The sequence below is a fragment of the Sorex fumeus genome, unplaced genomic scaffold (assembly GCF_029834395.1).
Source record: "Sorex fumeus unplaced genomic scaffold, SorFum_2.1 ptg000039l, whole genome shotgun sequence".
In the NCBI taxonomy this organism is placed as follows: domain Eukaryota; kingdom Metazoa; phylum Chordata; class Mammalia; order Eulipotyphla; family Soricidae; genus Sorex; species Sorex fumeus.
In genome coordinates this window covers 18831452-18852574 of record NW_026606096.1, presented here as the reverse complement: position 1 = coordinate 18852574, position 21123 = coordinate 18831452, and the positions used below count along the sequence as shown (strand labels likewise).

The following is a 21123-nucleotide window of genomic DNA, read 5'->3' as shown; positions in this document are numbered from 1 at the left end:
ACCTGCATGGCAAAGTAACAACAAGTCTAAGGATGGAGTCGTTACTGGGCCCGCTTGAGCAAATTGATGAACAACGGGAGGACCGTGACCGTGACGTTGTAATACTTGTAAGACTAATTGCACACGAAAATATGCATGTAAAATTCATTTAAATAATATGTTTAGGGATTGGGGCAATAGAGTAGGGTGCTGTGCACGCTGCTCACCTGGGTTTAATCAACTGAACTCTATGTTTTCCGGATCCCACTAGAAGTAACCAGTGCATGAAGAGCCAGAAGTAAGCCTTGAGCACCACAATGCATGCCCATTTCACTGGAACTGCCACCCCCACCCAAAGAACACCTTTTATTATTTTAAAGGAAATCCATTTTCTTTTATTTTCACAGAGGGTAGGGCGTTTACCTTGCAAACGGCCGACCTGGGTTTGATGCCCCTCTCAGAAAGCCGGGCAAGCTAATGAGAGTATTCCACCCGCATGGCAGAGCCTGGAAAGCTACCCATGAAGTATTTGATAAACCAAAAACACTAACAACAAGTCTCACAATGGATACATTACTGGTGCACGCTCGAGCAAATCGATGAACAATGGAAGTATAGTATAGTGCACAGTGCACAGTCCACGTGTTTTACTATAATTTAGCAAGAATAAAACCACCCCCAAATCACCACTGTCAAAACTGCAATTTAAAAAATTGTATAAATATATGTTTGTAACATGATAAATCAAATGCTCTAAAAACAAAGTTAAAATGTCTGAAATCTTTGAAACCCTATTCCAACTGTTGATAAAAAATAAAATCATTTAAAATTATAATACATTAATAAAGCAATTCCTAATATTTGGGTGAAATTAGTTAAGAATGATTAAAATATTCGCTTACTAGCTGAATACATTAATACTGAATACGTCTTTTTTCTTTACATTATTTATTATCAGTGAAATATATGTTTAAAATATAAACTTATACAAATCATAAATCTAAAATAACTAAAATCTATTGGAAAGAATTCCTTATAAGAACAATTATTTTAATTATTTTTCTAAGGTCCCAAAATTGAATTGCTATTATCACAGAGGAACTTGATTCACATAGTTGTGGCTTGTATGAATTTGAATTATATATGTATATAATGTTAATATCTCGTTATCAATCAAATTCCTGAGCTATTAGTTGAAGGTGCATAGAAGGATTTTTTTTAATAGAAGAATAAGTTCAAAGTTCGCTGAGTCTGATCAGTTTACATTTAGTCACAAGTTGAGTCCACTAACAGTATAATTTACATTTTGGAAAAAAAAGATCTGCTAAAACAAAGTCATTGTTGCCATATCTTAGTGACTCTCTTTCCCAGATTCTCTTAAATATTTTCTCCTAAATCTTGCACGCCAGTTCAGAGGTTTGTATTAGGATATCAGCTATTTTCTAGAAGTTAATGAACTTTTTTATACTAGCTAGAAGCGATGTGTTGCATGTAGTTCCTGCAATTAAGGAAAATTTAATTAATTCATATGCAATCCAAAAGAAAGCTCATATTATGTAAATGAATAGCTAGAACATATCCTTTCTGACAGTAATTATCCATGACTAATGCTGAACTTAAGTTTCAGCTGAGATTAAATCAATTTAATCTGATCAACATGTCAAAGATTTCTTTTAAGTACATTCAGATAACACACTAATTGAATTTTAATCAAGAACTTTTATCCTGCTACCTCTAACTTGATAAAATCAACATTTGTTTCCAAAACGAACTACATACTTAACAAGCACATCATTTTATAAGTCCTATGTCTTCAGAGCATTACAAAAATTCTTCAGATTTAAAATAAAGCTGAAATATTAAAAGATTAAGGGATGGATAAAATAAAAAGCTTTAATGGTAAACATAGTGTAATATATGCATGTGTTGATTTTCAATGATACATGTTCAAAGTATAACATTATAACACAATATTAATTTAATTTAAAAAGATCAAAGACAAGGTGTAGTAAAGCAAAATAATTGTACACAATTCTAAAAACTATCCTGACACATTTTCTCAATTGTGAGACAATTTCCATCAAGTGAGTTATATAACTTACAGTATATTAGACACTAATTTATTATAGAGTGAATCTATGCTGGGCTGAAGCGATAGCACTGCTGGTAGGGCGTTTGCCTTGCACGCAGCCAACATGGCCGGCCCGAGTTTGATTCCTCCGCCCCTCTCGGAGAGCTGGCAAGCTACCGAGAGTATTTTGCCCACATGGGAAAGCCTGGCAAGCTCCCCGTGACGTATTCGATATGCCAAAAACAGTAACAACAAGTCTCATAATTTGTTGTGAGATGTTACTGGTGCCTGCTCGAGCAAATCGATGAACAACAGTGACAAAATCTATGCTAAAGTACAATTTAATAAAACTCATGCTTATATGTAAGGGGCAGGCAATAATTGACAATTTTGAAAAAGACTTACAAAGAGCATAAGATTTGAGTGTGTGTACATCTCTCTCTCTCTCTCTCTCTATATATATATATATATATATATATATTTAGATGATTTAGAGGCATACATAGAGTGCAAAAGAAAGAAAAATAATATGAGGTCAAACATCACAGTGTACCATGATTTAAAAATGCAACATGAGGTAAAAATTTTGTTTTAGGGACAGGAACTACAAAACTATCTAACACTGAATTGAAATCAACAGTAGACTTAAGGATAAAACAGATTTTGAAACTCTAACTACCTCTGAATACTTTAGTCGGCACACAAAATAATTTAGAATGCCAAGTTATTAGAGTTGTTAATGGTCTCAAAGTTGTATACTTCTCTAAGTATTAAATGCATGAATTATTTCAACTTTGATTTGTGTAAAGAACAACAGAATTTTGGTCAGAGAACAAAAAAAGCAAATAGCCTTTGGTTTTCCTGTATATATTATCTGGCTTCAGACAATGGAAAAATAAAAGAAAATAAATGATATTATTTTTACTCTCATTCAAGCAACACTTTCATTTAAAAATGGCAGAACTAGAGAGATAATACAGAGTCATAAGGCATTTGCTTTCCATATGTCCAACTCAGGTTTGATTGCCAGCATCACACATGGTCTTCCAAGCACCTTAAGGGTGCTGAATGCAAACACAGGAATAACCTCTAAACATTGCCAGATGTGGCCCCCAAATAAAGAAACAAACATAATTAATAATAAAAACTAAAATGTTTGGTGAATTCATTCAGTGTGCTTTCTCTGATACCCATTATTTAAATATTAAATAATATTAAATAATTATTTAAATAATAGTTATATGGCTAGATTTTTACAGTTCAAGTTTTTGTGCCAGGAGATAGTACAATGATAAGTGCACATGCCTAAAACATTCTGGACCTAAGTTGGATTCCTGTTATCCCACGGTTCCTTGAACATGGCTGAGTGTAGGCTCTCCTGTATCTCCCCCTAGTAATCCCCAGCACCACAGAATCTGAACAGCATTGCGTCCACTAGGCCTTCGGAATGAATTGGTGGCAGCTTGCTTGGCCACAAATCACAGGTCAGGCCGTTGGATTCCCCCAAGTACCACTTAAGAGCGCCTCTTAATTAATGAATATGTCAGTTAAATTGGAGTCAATTTCATTGCAACTGTTACTACAAGTGTGATTTTTGGTAAGTTCGTTAAAACAACTGAGTCTGTTACCCCATCTAGTAAGAGCAAAGAACAGTCTCTATTATTTAAATGAACTAAACACTATGGGAATAATAATATCGAGTGATTATTTGAAGCAGGTTTTCTCTAACCTCCTCCGGCCACAGTCCCCATGTAAACTTGTTCTCTTCCCGTGGCCTTCCTGTCCCGACTGTAGACCCCTAGTCTTATGCTGTGACTCCCATTAAATTTATTTTTGTGTGACCCCGTGGAATATTCTGGGGGTTTCCAGTTGAGAAATGCTGACTTAGAGGATTATGTAAGATGGCTCACTGAAAACCCTGAAACAGAGTATGTGTTCAACAAACACAGTTATTGTTTTTAGCAATTGACATTGACTATGAATTTGACACTGAGCATACATTCAGTTAAAGTCATTGGCATTAATAAAAATAGCCTTTGGCATCTCTAGCTTTTATTATGTTTGCTGGTGATTGATTTACAAAAATGCTCAGATGTGTTTTGAAATTTAACATCTAAAATTTTGAATAGTCCCTATTCTATAAGAATTTACCTCACTTGTCCCTGAGAAAGAAAAAAAAGAGAGCTCATATTTCTGTAATTATACATTTTAACTTAGAAATAATATTTTGATGACAGTTTGATATCCATATGGAAAATTTGTGAGATGTTAGTAAATCGAAAATAAATGTGCCTGTAGCATACTGCCAAGCCAAACAAAATACATTTGTGCTTCCATAATTTGTGGAAAGTGGCAGTTCAAGGAACTCCTCGAGTGCCTGTAGAAGACTAAGCACAGTATGATCTTTTCATGACCTTTAATGACTGTAATATGCCTTTCCTGCTGTTACTTTGTGCAGTCAGTGAAAACAAGGTGGGCGAACTGAAAATCCACCCAGTGTGTCACTCTTTAAAGACAGTTTGAACAACCACATATCTGCAGTTTACTAAATCTGGAACTTTTTTTCTTCTCTCTCTCTCCCTCTTTCTCTCTTCTCTCTCTCTCTCTCTCTCTCTCTCTCTCTCTCTCTCTCTCTCTCTCTCTCTCTCTCTCTCTCTCTGTCTCTCTCTATCTCTCTCTTTTCTTTTGGGTCACACCTGGGGGTGGTCAGGTGTTACTCCTGGATCTGCACTCACGGAGTCGACCTTGTGCAAGGTAAAATCTTCATGCATTGTACTATAACTTTAGCCCTTTTTTCACATCTTATCTTCAACAATATACTGTATTTCTGTAGCACATTCAAGTATTCAGGCAAGCTTTTTTTTTTTTTAAATCTCAGCTTTGTTTATTTGGTGGCCACATCTGGCAGGGTCATAACACTTCCTGGCTCTGTCCTCAGGAATTATTCCTGGTGATCTTCAGGGAACCATCCACATTTCCTGGGATAGAACCAAGGTCAGCCATGTGCAAGGAAAGTGCCTTAAACACAGTAATATCATTCTGGTCCCTGCAATTTTCCCTTTTTTTTACTTTAAAAGATGCAAATATGGAAAAGATAAGTAAAAGATCTAGAGACTAGTCGAATTATACTCATCCAAATTATACTTTCTGTTTAATGTAAATTAATATCTTTCCAGTAAGAATGATTTTTGGTATGCTACATCATGATTTAAAGTATTTTATATCACTAGTACTTCAAGGTAATTCTTATTTTATATTCTCACCAGCAGTACAATTATAATTATAACACTAGAATAATAATAATAACAATAAAAAGACTCTAAAACACAGGTAACTTTGCTAAAAAGATACAAATCTTTCCTGATTTTACCCATTGCTTTTTCCTTTTCATGAAATGTCTTATTATCTTTAAGCCTATTGTAAATTTAAAGGAGTATTTATTATTATAATTTATTATTATTTTGCACTTTGTTGTTTTTAGGTAAAGGTAAAGGCCCTCCCGTTGATCGTCGATTTGCTCGAGCGGACCCAGTAACATCTCCATTGGAGACTTTGTTGTTACTGTGTCTGGCATATCGAATACTCTCGGTAGCTTGCCGGGCTCTCCGAGAGGGGCGGAGGAAATGAACTCGGGTCGGCCATGTTGGCCGCTTGTAAGGCAAACGCCCTACCCGCTATACAGGACTAGTGAGATACCTACAAAAGGGCTAGAGTGTACAGGCTTTCTGGCTGGAGCAATAGCACAACATATAGGGCATTTGCCTTGCATGCGGCTGACTCATGTTTGATTCCTCTGTCCCTCTCGGAGAGCCTGACAAACTACCAAGAGTATCCCTCCCGCACGACAGAGGCTGACAAGCTCCCCATGGCATATTCAATATGCCAAAAACAGTAACAACAAGTCTCACAGTGGAGACATTACTGGTGTCCACTCGAGCATATCGATCTATGGGAGGACAGTGCTACAATGCTATGTGTAGGTTTTGAATGTTAAGAAGTCCGGTCAAATTCCCAGAAACAAATGGTCCTCTGAGCACTGGTAGAGCACCAAGCCAGGTGTAGTGCCCAAACACTGCTAAGTGGGATCCAAATATAAAACAAAAATAAAGTAACAAATCTTATATAGTCTGCTCATTATTTATATCACAGATATGGGCTGAAAGCAAAGAAATTTCAATTTTGTCTTGGCATTATAAATTTCACAGAAAAATGAGATTATATAGCTCATTGGAGTAATTGTAAGCTACATTTATGAACTTCTTTTAGATGGTTATGATTAATAGCTGAGAATGATTTGTTGTAAAGTGGTTTAATTCAATAAAAGTGTTCAGGGAGATTCAAAGGAAAAGTACTTATTTGATTGTTAGCTATAACCTCCAAAATGATATTAACTTATTTTAAAAGAAAACTAGTCAACTAAAATATATAAAAGTATTATGAATCCTAAACATGCTTATCCACTGTCCTGTAGCACTGTCCTCCCATTGTTCATAGATTTGCTTGAGTGAGTACCAGTAGCGTCTCCATTGTGAGACTTGTTGTTACTGGTTTTGGCATATCGAAAACACCACGTGGAGCTTGACAGGCTCTGCCATGCGGGCGGGATACTCTCAGTAGCTTGATGGGCTCTCCGAAAGGGACAGAGGAACTAAACCTGAGTCGGCCGCAGGCAAGGCAAACGCCCTACCCACTGCGCTCTCACTCCAGCCCTTGCTATTGCTTATACAAAGATTATATTATAAATATCCACGAAGTTAAAATATCCAATCCTTTAAACAAATGCCAACCAGTTAAACCATTTTTTGTTGTTGTTAGTTTTTGGGTCACGCCAGCTGTGTTCAAGATTCTACATTTAGGTATCACTCATGATAGGTCTTCCAGGATCAGATGGGCTGCCAGAGATGGAAAGCATGTAGGATGGAATCAAGGCAAACACTTTTACCTGCTATTACGATCCCTCCAGACTCAGAATCATTTTATTTATTAGTAATTTTTAATTTACTTTTTGCATTTTTGGTCACACATGGCGAGTCTCAGGGGTTATTCTTGCTCTATGATCAGGAATTACTCCTGGCAGTGTTTGGGGGGGGGCCATATGGGTTGTCGGTGATCGAGCTTGGGTTGGCCACGTGCAAGGCAAATTCCGTATCTGTTGTGCTATCACTATGGCCGCTTTTGTAAAACTTTAAACAGTGAATAACTATTCTCAAAGAGCTAAGAGAGCTAAGATGCTTTTACTTTATATATGTGTATATGTATTTGTATTTTAAAGATAAAGATTTAACATTGTAGGAGAAGAATGGGTTTGACAGGCTAATCTTAAGATACATCATAATGCTAATTATTTTGGGTGCTAGAAAAATGAAAGGACGAAGAAATGAAGACAGTATATATAAGATTACTAGAAGATTTTGTTTTAAAATTTAGACAATCTTAAACTATATTTCAATATACCACAGTTTAATTACATCCCAAATATCTATGTTTATAAACATAATTTTCTGATGCCTTATTTTTAATTAACTAATACAATTATTTTTCCATTTTTTAAAAATCAACAAAAATTAGTGGAAACTACACAAAATTTCATAATCTAATCACCAAAAAAAGATAAATACTGTGTTTACCGCTTGTATGTGCTTCCCAGTTTATGATTTAAAAATCATAAATTCAAAATAAATGGTGGGCTAGAATGAAGAATTATAATTTAATGGGAATAAAACTTAAGTATTCTAAGAATTTTGAAAAATTCTGGTGAATTATTATGATTGCACATTGTTAATGAACTTATTATGTTACATATATTTATTACATTAAATATTAGAAACATAAAAAATTAAAGTTTGCAAACATATATTTTATCCCCAGTAGTGCTCATTTTCCATCATAAATACAAAAGATAAGTTACAGTTGATGCATCAACAATGCATACCAATTCCAAGTGATCCAGTCGTATGGAATATACGCATTATCTTTATTTTTTTCCTCTGTCACACCTAACACCTGGAAACCAATGACGGTTGTATCCCCACAGTTCATCTTTTCCCAGAATTTCATATAGTTAAAACTCATATAGCATGTTCCCTCTGTCTATTGATTTGTTTCAAGTAATAACATGATTTTAAGTTTGTTCCATGTCAATGCATATCCTGATTGGCCACTATTATTTTTACCACTAAATAATAATTTCCTCTGGATGAACCACAGTTTATTTATTCATTTCATTTTTCCTAGTAAGGACTTCTCAGTTGTTTCCAAGTTTAGGCAATTATTTAAAATAGAAAAGTTTTTAAAAACGTGTTATCACATAGTTTGAATTTACATTTCTTTATTTTATTATTATGTCAATCATTTTTTCATTTTTTTTGCTACTCTGTACCCTCTTTGGTGAGATGAGAACGTTTGTCAATTTCTTAATTGATTTTTTTTTACAACTTGTTGAGGTTTAGTTGCTACTTGTATATTTAGAATAATAGTACTTCTCAGAGAAGTATGTTGCAACAATTGTCCCAGTCATTGCCTTATCATTTTACTCTCCTGAAGTCTCTTGTATACACATTTAGAGAGAAGTTTTAAATTTGTATAAACTACAATTTACTTTTTTATGGATTTTTGCCTTGACATTATAATTAAAATGTCTATACAGGGGCAGGAGACATTTTAAATAATTGAAATGTCTAGCAGTGTGCTTGACTTGCATGCTGCATACATGGTGTTAATCTTCAACATGCCATATAGACCTCAAACCCTTCCAGGACTGAACACTGAGCATAAATCGAGGACAAAGCTCTGAGCACAGCTGGGTGTGACCCCCAAAATAACAGCAGATATTAAATTTCTATGTCAACTAGATTTTATCTTCCAGAAAATATATTTTTCATTTTTCATTCAGTTTGTATTTTATTTGAATTAAATTTTTGAAAGGTCTGTTCCCTCCCCTTGTTCTTTTTGTTTATTTTTCATCATTATTTTGCTGTCTGGATTACCACAGCTTTATAGCAAATCTATAGTAACTTGATCTTGTTTTCTATCAATATTGTTTTGGTGGCTCTAACCCTCTTCATGTATACACTAGAATCAAGTAGTTTATATCTACAAAAAAGTGACTGAGATTTTAATGAAAGATATTTACCGAGACCTCCAAGCCTACTCGAATTGGAGTCCAGCATCTTCCACCCAGATCCTCCAAATTCCAGTAGGCGGGGGTCACACCCACCACCTGGCCCCCTGGCGCCGTGTAATCCCATCAGCGGCCAAGACTCAGAGACTATAAAATCCAGATCCCGGACGAGAACAGTGCAGTCTTTTGCTCCCGCGCCTGGGTGTCCCTCGCCGGGACCCCTTGGAGGGGAGCGGGTCGAGCTTTCCTTATTATTTCCTTATTATTTCTTATTACCTCATTCCTACTTTGGACAAACTTGCAGGCTATCGAATGTAGCCTGCCCACAGGGCAGAGTCTGGCAAACTCCCCATGGCCTACCAAATATGCCAAATACGTGAATATAACCTCAGGGCTAGGATGAAAGAGACGTTACTGGGGCCTGCTCGACACAATCGATGATTAACAGGATGATGAATTTTTTTTTGGAAAATTTACCTTTATAGAACTTGATATTAAATATAAAGAATCAAAAAATTACTTGGAGATATATTTATAGAAGTATACACTCAGAGACAATCTTAACTATTTTGTAGTTTGGAGGAGAGACTGTGTTTGTGTATAAATAAAAAGCTGCCTTCTCTGTGTTTGTTTTTTTTATGATGCCCTAACCTTGGCAAATTATATTTTAAAAATTATCCACTATAAGTCCAATATGTAAAATATGTAATGCAGCAAATATTTAATTGACATTTATTTATTTATTTATTTTTATCGAATCACCATGAGATACACAGTTAAAAAGTTGTTTATGATCAGGTTTCAGCCTTACAATATTCTAACAGTCAACCCTTCACCAGTGTACATTTCCCACTACAAATGGAGACAGGACTTCTATACCCACAGCAGAAAATGTTGAAAATCTCGCTCCAACTCAGGTTCTTAACAACCTTAATACTTTCCCACCACACCCATACCACCTCCTGTCCCTGCTGACCACAGACCTGTGACTATCTCTGTAATTTATTTATTTATTTATTTAGTTTTTTTTTATTGAATCACTGTCAGATAAAGTTACAAAGCTTTCATGTTTGAGTTTCAGTCATACAATGATCTAACACCCATCCCTCCAACAGTGCACATTTTTCACCAACAATGTCCCCAGTATACTCCATACACATACTTCCCAACACTCCCACTGCCTCTATGGCAGACAATTTACCCCAAACTTTTCCTCTACTTCTAGGCATTATGGTTTGCAATATAGATACTGAGAGGCTATCATGTTTGGTCCTTAATCTACTTTCAGCACACACTTTCCATCCTCAACAATCCCTCCAACCAATATTGACTTTGGGATCCCTTCTCTATTCCAGCTGCCTTCTCCTCATTAGGCAGGCTTCCAACTATGTAGCAGTATTCCTGGTCCTTGTTTTTACCGTCCTTGGATGTCAGTCTCATGTTATTTTATATTCCACAAATGATGCAGTCATTCTATGTCTGTCCCTCTCTTTCTGACTCATTTCACTTAGCATGATACTCTCCATGACCATTCACTTTTAAGCAAATTTCATGATTTCATGTCTCCTAACAGCTGCATAGGATTCCATTGTGTAGATGTACCAAAGTTTCTTTAACCAGTAGTCTTTTCCTGAGCACTTGGGTTGTTTCTAGTTTCTGGCTATTGTGAAAGTGCTGCAATGAACATACAGGTGCAGATGCCATTTCGACTGTGTTTTTTTGCATCCTCAGGATATATTTCCAGAAGAGGTAATGTAGGGTCATATGGAAGCTCAATTTCTAGTTATTTAAGAAATGCCCAGATTTTTTCCCAAGAAGGTTGGACTGGTCACCATTCCCACCAACAATTAAAGATAGTCCCTTTCTCCCCATAAGGGATCATATTTATTTATTTATTTATTTATTTATCTATTCATTTCTTTATTTGGCTTTTTGGGTCACACCCAGCAATGTACAGGAGTGACTCCTGTCTCTGCACTAAGTAATTACTTCTAGCGGTGCTCAGGGGACCATATGGGATGCTGGGAATCAAACCCGGGTCGGCCATGTGCAAGGCATATACACTACCCGCTTTGCTATCGTTCCAACCCCAAGGGATCATTTTTTAAAATGAACAAATTGTTGGCATTCCAGATGTAGTTCTAAGATTTTTATATATTCTAGGGAAAAGAGAAACTCAGGATTGCATAAAGGTGTGAAATTAATAGTTTACATTTTCCTCTCAAATGTTTAATATTTGTCATACAGTTATCTAGATTTATTCCACTTTTTTCCCTTTTTCTTTGATAGTTTTCAAACCTCACTCAGTTGTGCACAAGTATTGCTCTTGGTGGGGTTTGGGGATTGATTGTGGTACTAGGATTGAACCCAGGTCAGCTGCATGCTTCTGTAAAGGTATGTCTATCACTTAAAACCCAGTCATTTTTTTGTTTATATGAACATATTGATTCTAGTGTATACATGAAGAGGAAAAGGGCCACCAAAACAATATTGATAGAAAACACTTGTAATTCACCAGTGTACATTTTCCGTAATGTTCCCAATTTCCCTCTTTACACTCACTTCCACCTCCTTCAACTCCCTTTAACTCCTAACCCTAGTCTGCCTCTATGGCAGACAACTTTATTATCTCTCTGTCTTCTGTCTCTCTCTCTCTGTTTCTCTCTCTCTCTATCTGTCTCTCTGTCTCTGTCTGTCTCTGTTTCTCTCTCTCTCTCTCTCTCTCTGTTTTTCTCTCTCTCTCGCTTTCTCTCTCTCTCTCTTTCCTTTTGGTCATTATGGTTTGCATTCTATTTTTATAGTCAAATGAGACTATCAAAATATTTTACAAGAAAAATATTAAGTATAAGGTAATAGCTAATAGCTAATATTTTAGAAGATGAAATATTCTTTGATTTAGGATTGACACGTTGTTCTAATAATTTACCATCAATATTGTAATTATCCATAGTTCATAAGGGAAATCTAACATGTTCTTTATAACTGAAATGAAAATCTAATGTGACGCTCTCTAATATATGAAAATAAGATATGCTTCTCTTGCCCACCTTTAATAAAAATACTTTATTAAATATAACATTTCTTAGAGCATGTCCTTTTTCTCTGAAGAACTTCCCAAAAGCGCTCTGGCAAGATGGTCAGTACTTCAGGTCATTTAAGGTACAGCTGAATTGTGCAAATCTGACAACAGTTGAGTACTTGGTTCTGTCAAGATAATACTACATGACCCTGTAAATGTATTACTGCAAATGTGTAAGCTAAAAGTATTTGGGCTCAGCCAAGGCTACACCTAAAGTTCTTTGCGATCCAACTCACTTTGGGATGTCACATGTAAATTTTGTGTTCTACCAATGTAAGTTATTTTCCTGTGCTGAATTTTTATGTTTTGCTTTTCATTTTTATAAATAAAATATAATATATTTTTTAATTTCTCTGGTATTTATCTGACTTCCTCCTGTGCCAGAAAATTAGGTCTACAAAACAGGCATATAACATTTACATTTTAAAATTAATATACTATCATAAAATTGTGACTTACATTTTAAAAACATTTTAAATATTTAGTCCACTATAATATCAAATCTTTTGTCTTAAAAATATATTTCTGTTCTGTAGCTTTATTAAATTTATCCTTTCCCATAACACTTTAGAAAAAATAATTTATACTAATTTTGTTTCTTTTGTATCGTTGTAACATTTTTCCATAAAATTAAATCGATAGTTTTAACATACCACTAAGCCAAAAAAAAATTTTTCTGCTGTTTTAAAAGATTATTTTATTAAGAATATTGGTTAATCAATGTGTTTTATTAATCTTCTGAATATTTTGGTTGTTGTGTATTTTCTTATCACTATCTCTGGAGCTTTGGGGGGAGTGATGGAGGGGAAGTTGTGGCCACATCTAGCTGTGGGTTTACTTCTGGTTTTGTACTCTGGGATCACTCCCAGAATAGCTCAGGGACCACGTGTGGTGCCAGGGCCATCCACACGCAAGTCAAGTGCTTTACATCCTCTATTACTATTCAAGCCCAACTTTTAAAACACTGATGGCTTGTCTACGACCTAAAAAATTTTGTAATGTTTTCATCGATTTGCCCAGTAACATCTCCATTGTGAGACAACTTGTTACTGTGTTTGGCATACTGAATACTCTCGGTAGCTTGCCAGGCTCTCTGAGAGGGGCGGAGGAATCGAACCTGGCTCAGCCAGGCTGGCTGCGTGCAAGGCAAACGCCCTACCGCTGTAAAACTCTACAAACAACTTTACACTGTGTAAAATTTGTTTCAGCAAATTCAGTGTTTTCTAATACCCTTGTTGGCAAGTAGATACGGAAGGTCTAGTTGAAACTGACACTGCCATGATCTCTGACCCGAGTTCGATTCCTCTGCCCCTCTCAGAGAGCCCGACAAGCTACTGAGAGTATCTCACCTACACGACAAAGCCTGGCAAGCTCCTCATGATGTATTCCATATGCCAAAAACAGTAAACAGCAAGTCTCACAATTTGTTGTGAGATGTTACTGGTGCTCGCTTGAGCAAATCAATGAACAAGGGGAGGGCAGTGCTACATTGCCATGATCTGATGCCTCACTCCTCTGCTCTGACAACTCGCATTGCGCCTTTTAGGCTTCAGAGCTAAAGGATTCCACTGAACAAATTTCTACTTCAGCTATCCCCACATTCTTCTTTTTGAATGTAGATGTTATCCTATAGTACTTTCTAAAAAAAGGTAATCAGCTAATTACTGAAAAAAAAGATACTGAGATATATGTCAGGTGTTTAGAAAGTAACATATTTCAGTAGTGATATGAGATCGTTTACATCATAAATATTTTATAAGGTAAAAAAAATTGCCACATGGGAAATACAAAGTGATTTTTTTGGGTAAGAGAAAGACAATGATTTCAAGATAAAGTAATAAAATATTTCTAATAGAAGCCAGATTTTATCAATGTTATAAAATAAAGGTTACAATCTTGACAGGCATAAATAAATTGAAAAATAAGACAGCCAGGGATGAAAAAAAAGCAGGGTTCTATGTATTGGTATACTTGAATCATTTCTTTTTTTTCTTTTAATTACTATTAACTGTGTTTTCAGAGTAACAAATTTCTACATTGGTAGCTAAATACTTATTAATGATCCAATAGAGGAACAGTTAACACAACCTACTGTGTATTTTATGACAGATGTTATTTTGAGAATTATTTACCACACTGTATCACTGTAGCACTGTCCTCCCGTTGTTCATCGATTTGCTCGAGCATGCCCAGTAATGTCTCCATTGTGAGACTTGTTACTGTGTTTGACATATTGAATACGCCACAGATAGCTTGCCAGGCTTTTCCGTGCAAGCAAGATACTAGCGGTAGCTTGCCGGGCTCTCCAAGAGAGGCGGAGGAATAGAATTCAGGTAAACCGAATTTACCACATATTTTAAAAATATTTTATAGCAGCAACAATACATTTTTCTATGTACATTTTTTTCTGTGTAGATTTTTTTTGAGTAGTAGCTTTGAGATAGAGAATAAAATAAAACTAAATCTGGCCTCTTAACATGATTTATGTTAACTAATGACATTTCTTAAGAAGTTTGTCATTTCCCAATAATCTTACGTCATTTGCTACAAACTTACAAAATAATTTTTTGTAATAGCTGGTCATCAAATTCTAGATAACACAAATTGTAAAATAACGGTGCTGTCTTCACATTCATGCGTGTTTGAACAACGACAACAAAAAAAATTCTGTTTTATGCTACTGCTGATCTAAGAATTCTTTTGGATATGTAAGATTCATATAAGTAGTAAAGCTTAACAAGCTTACAGAAAACTTAGGAATTCAAAACTGACAGTAATACATGGAAAATAGTATAAATAAATCGATCACATAAATAAATATATTGCAAAGAAAGGGAAATCTATGTATACAAGTTCAAGTTGAAATTATAGCAATCTGCACCTTAGAAAAGCTTCTCAAAGAAAATGAGAGTACTGTTCATCAGTCTCAGTAATTAAAAACCTGATAACTTTTTCAAATTTATTTGCTACAAATTTTTGGAAGTACTGGATTTGTATAACTACTGTTTGGTTTAAAACATAGCTTTATCTGTAACTGACTTTGTGATTTTGATTATTTTCTTGGTTTCCTTTTGCTTTCATACTATAAAATGGAGATGTCAATAAAACTAATGTTTCAAAGTCTTTACAATAGTACCTGTGATAGTCAAACCCAAAACAGGTCCTATATGACCTACATCCAGTTTTATGGTGCTGCAATAATATTACATGTAAAACAATTCAAGCAAAATATGGCATTTGTCTCAATGTTATATTAATATGTTTTCTGAACGTTAACAGCATCGAAGACTGTCTTGTCCTCCAAACTGCTTATATGTGTCTTCTAGTTCAGAAAAAATCCTGCCCACACAGTCTACTCATTAAATAATGGAAGTGTGAACTCATCCGATTCCTACTTAATGACCCTATTAGCCACAAGCACTCCAGTTTGACATAACATTTGTAAGTATGCATATGTGCATGCACACGCATGCTATAATACCCATATTTTTCTTTGAAGTGATCTCCTATTTTATGATGGCATAGGGAACACAAAGACACGATTTTTGTCTATTGTTAAATCCTTCAGAAGCACTAAAAAAACAATTTTGAAGACATTTACAAATATGAGGAGTAATGGCGACAAGACAACAACATAACATACGTCTGAAAGTTTATGAATACAGGGAAACAGCTTGAGACTCTGTAGGATCTGAACTCATGTTAGGAAATGGGAAAAGTTTATTTAGTACATGAATTCCTTGACAAAAGACGAAAGCTAGCAATACCACACACATGAGGAAACAAGACAGGTGGAAAGAACAAAATAGTGGAGTCCAACTAAAAATTAATAATACAATCTATGGGGCTTGAGTGATAGCACAGTGGGTAGAGTGTTTGCCTTGCATGCGGACTGGCCCGGGTTCGATTCCCAGTATCCCATATGGTACTCTGAGCATCTCCAGGAGTAATTCCTGAGTGCAGAGCCAGAAGTAACCCTTGTGCATTGCCAGGTGTGATCCAAAAAGCAAATGAAAGAAGGAAAGAAAGAAAGAAAGAAAGAAAGAAAGAAAGAAAGAAAGAAAGAAAGAAAGAAAGAAAGAAAGAGAAAGAAAGAAAGAAAGAAAGAAAGAAAGAAAGAAAGAAAGAAAGAAAGAAAGAAAGAAAGAAAGAAAGAAAGAAAGAGTTTAAAAAAGAAGAATGCTATCTAGGTAGAAATATAGAGAATACTTCAGTGACGGTTGATTATATATACGGGACCCAGGGAGCAAACCATGCCTTCTTCTCCCAGTCTCAGGAAACCAGGGGTCACGCCCATAAGGCACCTCCTGCCTGCACCATATAATCTCCTCATTGGTCACCCTCCAGAAGTCACAGCTGGGCTGCTTCTCCCAGAAGGGAGCATACAATGAGGCCCCCATAACCATGCCACCGGACTCTATGTCAGGCTGTTTTCACTCAGGGCAGCGCAGAGGGGGGCGGATGAGAGCTCTTCCCACCTCAAGGGATCCAGCTTCGGCAGTTGACCTACACTACCCAACCACCACCATGCTCCAGGCCTCTTTCCACACAGTCAGGTCAAACCTCGCATATGATTGAACATATTCCTGAACACATCATAAGACACTCCCTACCCATTTTCCATAATTACCACACCATATTTGATGAGGTTCAGACCATAGGCAACAAATCATAGAGGGATATATATATTGCTATATTGATATATATATATATATAGCAATAGCACAGTGGTTAGGGTGTTTGCCTTTCTAAGCAAACTAACATGGATAAAAAAAACAAAATAAACAAACAGAAAATATATGATATTAAAAACTGATAAATATAAATTTGACTCAAATTCTACAGCTAATATCTCATAAAATAAAGATAATTATTTATCCCTAATATGAGATAAATATTATAAAATAAAAACAGAAAAAAACTCTAAATGCATATAAATCTAATAGTTTAAAGAACTTCAAGAAAAGATCTGGATAATGAAGTTAATAAAAATTTATCAAAAATAAATAAACAGAAAAAGTAATAACAAGGAAAGAAAATAGAAAACAGCAAGCCATCATTTTCAAAATTCCAAAGTCCAAACAATAGAGCTCCAGATGGAAGAGGAAGAAAAGCAGATGGTGGAAAATAATTAATAAAATTATTAAAATATTTTTCTAGAACAGAAAGCTATGAATTGCCAAAATTAGAGTTCACCCAGTGTCCAGTAAAATTAATTATAATACTCATGTCATGATATCTTATGAAATTTTAAAATATTGTAAAAAATGATAATTTCTGGTAAGTTTTAGATAGGGAAAATAAAGTGTTCAGTAACAATGCAAAATAAATAAATAAATAAATTTTGATAATAATCAAAATTCCAGGAACAAGAGAGTTGAGCAACACACAGTTCAGACTTGCCTTGCACTCTGCAAGCCTGGGTTTGATCTCATAGCGCACTATATTGTCGCCAGAGAGGCACCAGGTGTGATCCCTGAACTCAGACCCAGAAGTAAGCTCTGAGCATCACCAGGAGCTGTCCAAAAAATTTAAACAACAACAAAATCTGAGGAAAATAACTCTAATGCCCTACTACCTCCAGCTTTAGTCCCATGCTCTAGCCCTGTGAAGTATTTTTCCTTTCCATAGTGTTTTTTCCGCTTCAGCCTACTAGGGAGAGTTGAAGTAGGGAATCATAAAATCACCTATATGTGATGCCATACAATTGTTGCTGTGGTCAGTTGTCCTACCCATTGTCGTCTTCCTGGTGTTAAAAAAAATGCTCTAATTTGGTGATTCCCCTTAAATCAACTTACCTCCCTACCAACATACCCAGTTTCTTTGCCACACTTCTACTCAACATGAGGGCCTCTCATCACCCTGCTTATCATATGAGAGATTTTTATTTATGCCCTTCTATACACCACTTTACTAATAATGTAGAACATACTTTTTAGTCACCAACATTAAACAATGCCAATGGACATGCATAGAACTTAACAATTCTCTATGGGTTTATGGTTTCTTCAAATCATCTGAACAAAACTGATTTGAAAGTGATTTTGAATATTTTCTTAACATCTCTCTTTATATATACACACAATACAACAAAGGTTTATTTATTCAATAACTATCTTCAGCTTACAAAGTCCTTGGTGAATCTTGAAAAGAGAATAAATACTTGATATAATAGCTAATATATGTAAATGGCTATCCAGCTAAACAAAATAGTAATACATATATGTAATATTAATATTTATATATTTTGCCAACAATTTTTAGGTGATACATTCAGGGAAGAGAGATTCCCTAGAAATCTAAGTAACTGGCGAATAATTAATTTATTAGAGAATTACAAGAAAAATGTCATCCTATGAAATATTTGTGCACATCATCATCTTTTAGATGTTATGTAATAGTTTGCACTGTAGCACTGTCCTTCTGTTGTTCATTGATTTTTTCAATGAGACTTGTTACTGTTTTTGGCATATTTAACATGCATGGGGAGCTTGCCAGGCTCTGCCGTGCAGGCGGGATACTCTCAGTAGCTAGCAGGGCTCTCCGAGGGATGGAGGAATTGAACCCAGGTCAGCTGCGTGCAAGGCAAATGCCCTACCTGCTGCACTATTGCTCCAGCCATGATTTGCAAAATGTGACTCAACTAAAAACACATCTGTAAGGCACATTATGTATCAAAATGCTTTTATTTGATCCCCATTTTGTCTGAGCACTTTGGATCCCACAACATTTAATAATTTAGTAACAGCAATCTTATGAATAGACATTATCTTTATTTAAAACACTTATCTATAGGGAATATATTATCCATAAACTAGTTTAGTTTAATTGGTGATACCAATCATACAAAAGGTTTTCTAAAGGTTAATTTAAATTCGCTTATTAATAAATAATTTAAAGTTTTATGTTTCCTGCTCAGTCTTTAAAAAAGTGAACAGTTGGAACTCCAGTGATGAATTTAGAAATAAATACACACATGTTGGTTTTTAACTATGAATACTTGAAGCATGTAAGATTGCAATGCTATTAAAAAGAAAAACATACATAAAACAAGCATGAAATGAGAGGAAAAGAGAATAAGAGAATAACAATGAGCTTAGGAGTTAGCTTTCCTATTTTAATTGATTCCCTTTCATAAAAAACTCAGTGATGATTTAGTTATTTCACTGTATTCAATATACAAACATTTTCCATTACAGCCCCCCCAATTTTTAAAATATCTACTAATAAGTAATTTGAAATTTTAGTTAATTTTATTTATTTACCAATAAAGGTATGTTTCTATGTATTAAGCTTGAACCGGCTACAGGAATCATATTTCACAACTTGTATGTTATTGATGGTATCAGAGTATCCATATTTGAAATTATATTAGAAAAATAACATAAGAAGAATTTTAAATTTTAGACTCTTTGGCTTTTGTGGTATTATCTATTAAAATCCCAAATAATAAGTATATTTTGTAGTTTTTCAATAGTTTAAGGATTCTGCCTAGAATAGTTGTTTCTCCTTTATTTTATATACAAGTGACTGATACTTCATAGGATAACCATGAAGTGAGAGGGAAACTAATTTTTAGTACTTATGATAGAAAAGTATAGGCAATCTTACAGCGAGTTTAGAGTTTCGTTCCATTTTATGGCAAATAAGTTGCCATTATTATTGCACAAGTTGTAGCATGAGAAAAATATGAAATGATAAAGTTTAGTTTTAAACTTATGTGTAAGGCAATATGAGCCATTATAATCGAACAGGTCACTGCAAAACCCTATTCTTTCAAAGAAACATACACAGATGAATATAAATAGTTAAAATTGGCTATATCTGAACTCTGGAAAACAGCCTCTGTTTTGTGGAAATCAAGAAAATGCTGACCACAGGAAAAGGCACATAATTATGCTTAGTTTGAGATTTTGTTTTGTTTTATTTTGTTTTATTTTTTTTTGGCCCAACTCAGTGGTGCATGAGACTTACTTCCGACTCCGTAGTCTGGAATCACTCCTAGTGTTGCTCAGGAGATCATTTGGGATGTGGATACTGGGGATCGGACTCGGATCTGCCATGTGTAAATCAAGAGCAGTACCTGCTGTACTTTCACTCTTGTCCCAAGACTGAGTGACCACTTCGTAAGCTGAAGGTCCAGGGTTTGATCCCCAGCTCTACACAATACCCAGAGTACTGCAAGAAGAGATCCCAGTATACAAAGGCCAGAATATATCCTGAGCACAAACAAGTGTGGCCACAAAAGCAAGTCAAACATAGAGAGAGGGACATTTACAATCAAAAGTTTTAGGAACTTGTTTTGTTTCTGCATGTCCCTTTCATGACTCAGTGATGGTGTTAAAGATGTCAGTTCATGTTTCCATAATTTGTCCTGAAACATTTTATCTGAATTAAAACTATACTAAAATTTTATTAGAAAATTAAAGAAACAGAGGAAAGATAAAAATCTTGAACATAAACCAATATAGAATTTTCAATCTCAAGAGAAAAAATAAAGTAAAGCGTAAAACACCTTTGGGATATCATTGGAGATAAAAAGAATTGTATAAAAGTAATATGTGAAAGAGATAATATAAAGAGGAACACAAATATTTAAAGAAGTAACTATGAGGCTGTTATCAGATGTGGTAAAAACTTGAATTTACAGAGTCAGTAAATAATAAAATATTCACAAGAATACACATTATAATCAATTTTTAAAATACAAAAAGTTAGAATCTAGAAGCAATAACTCAGAAGTTACTTTTTCAAGTAAAATTAATTGTTTTTGCTATTATTTGGGGGTGGAGTTTGCTATCGAGGAGTCCGAGGGCCACTCTGACCAACAGAACAAGATTCAATGTTACAAAAGAGGGTTTATAAGTTATCACA

At 35.0% G+C, this 21123-nt stretch overlaps 1 protein-coding gene across 4 annotated transcripts in view; it reads right to left on the bottom strand.

Moving 5' to 3' along the window:
* FSTL5 (follistatin like 5) overlaps positions 1-21123 on the bottom strand; it is a 755502-nt gene that overhangs the window by 496708 nt on the left and 237671 nt on the right. The window lies entirely within an intron of this gene.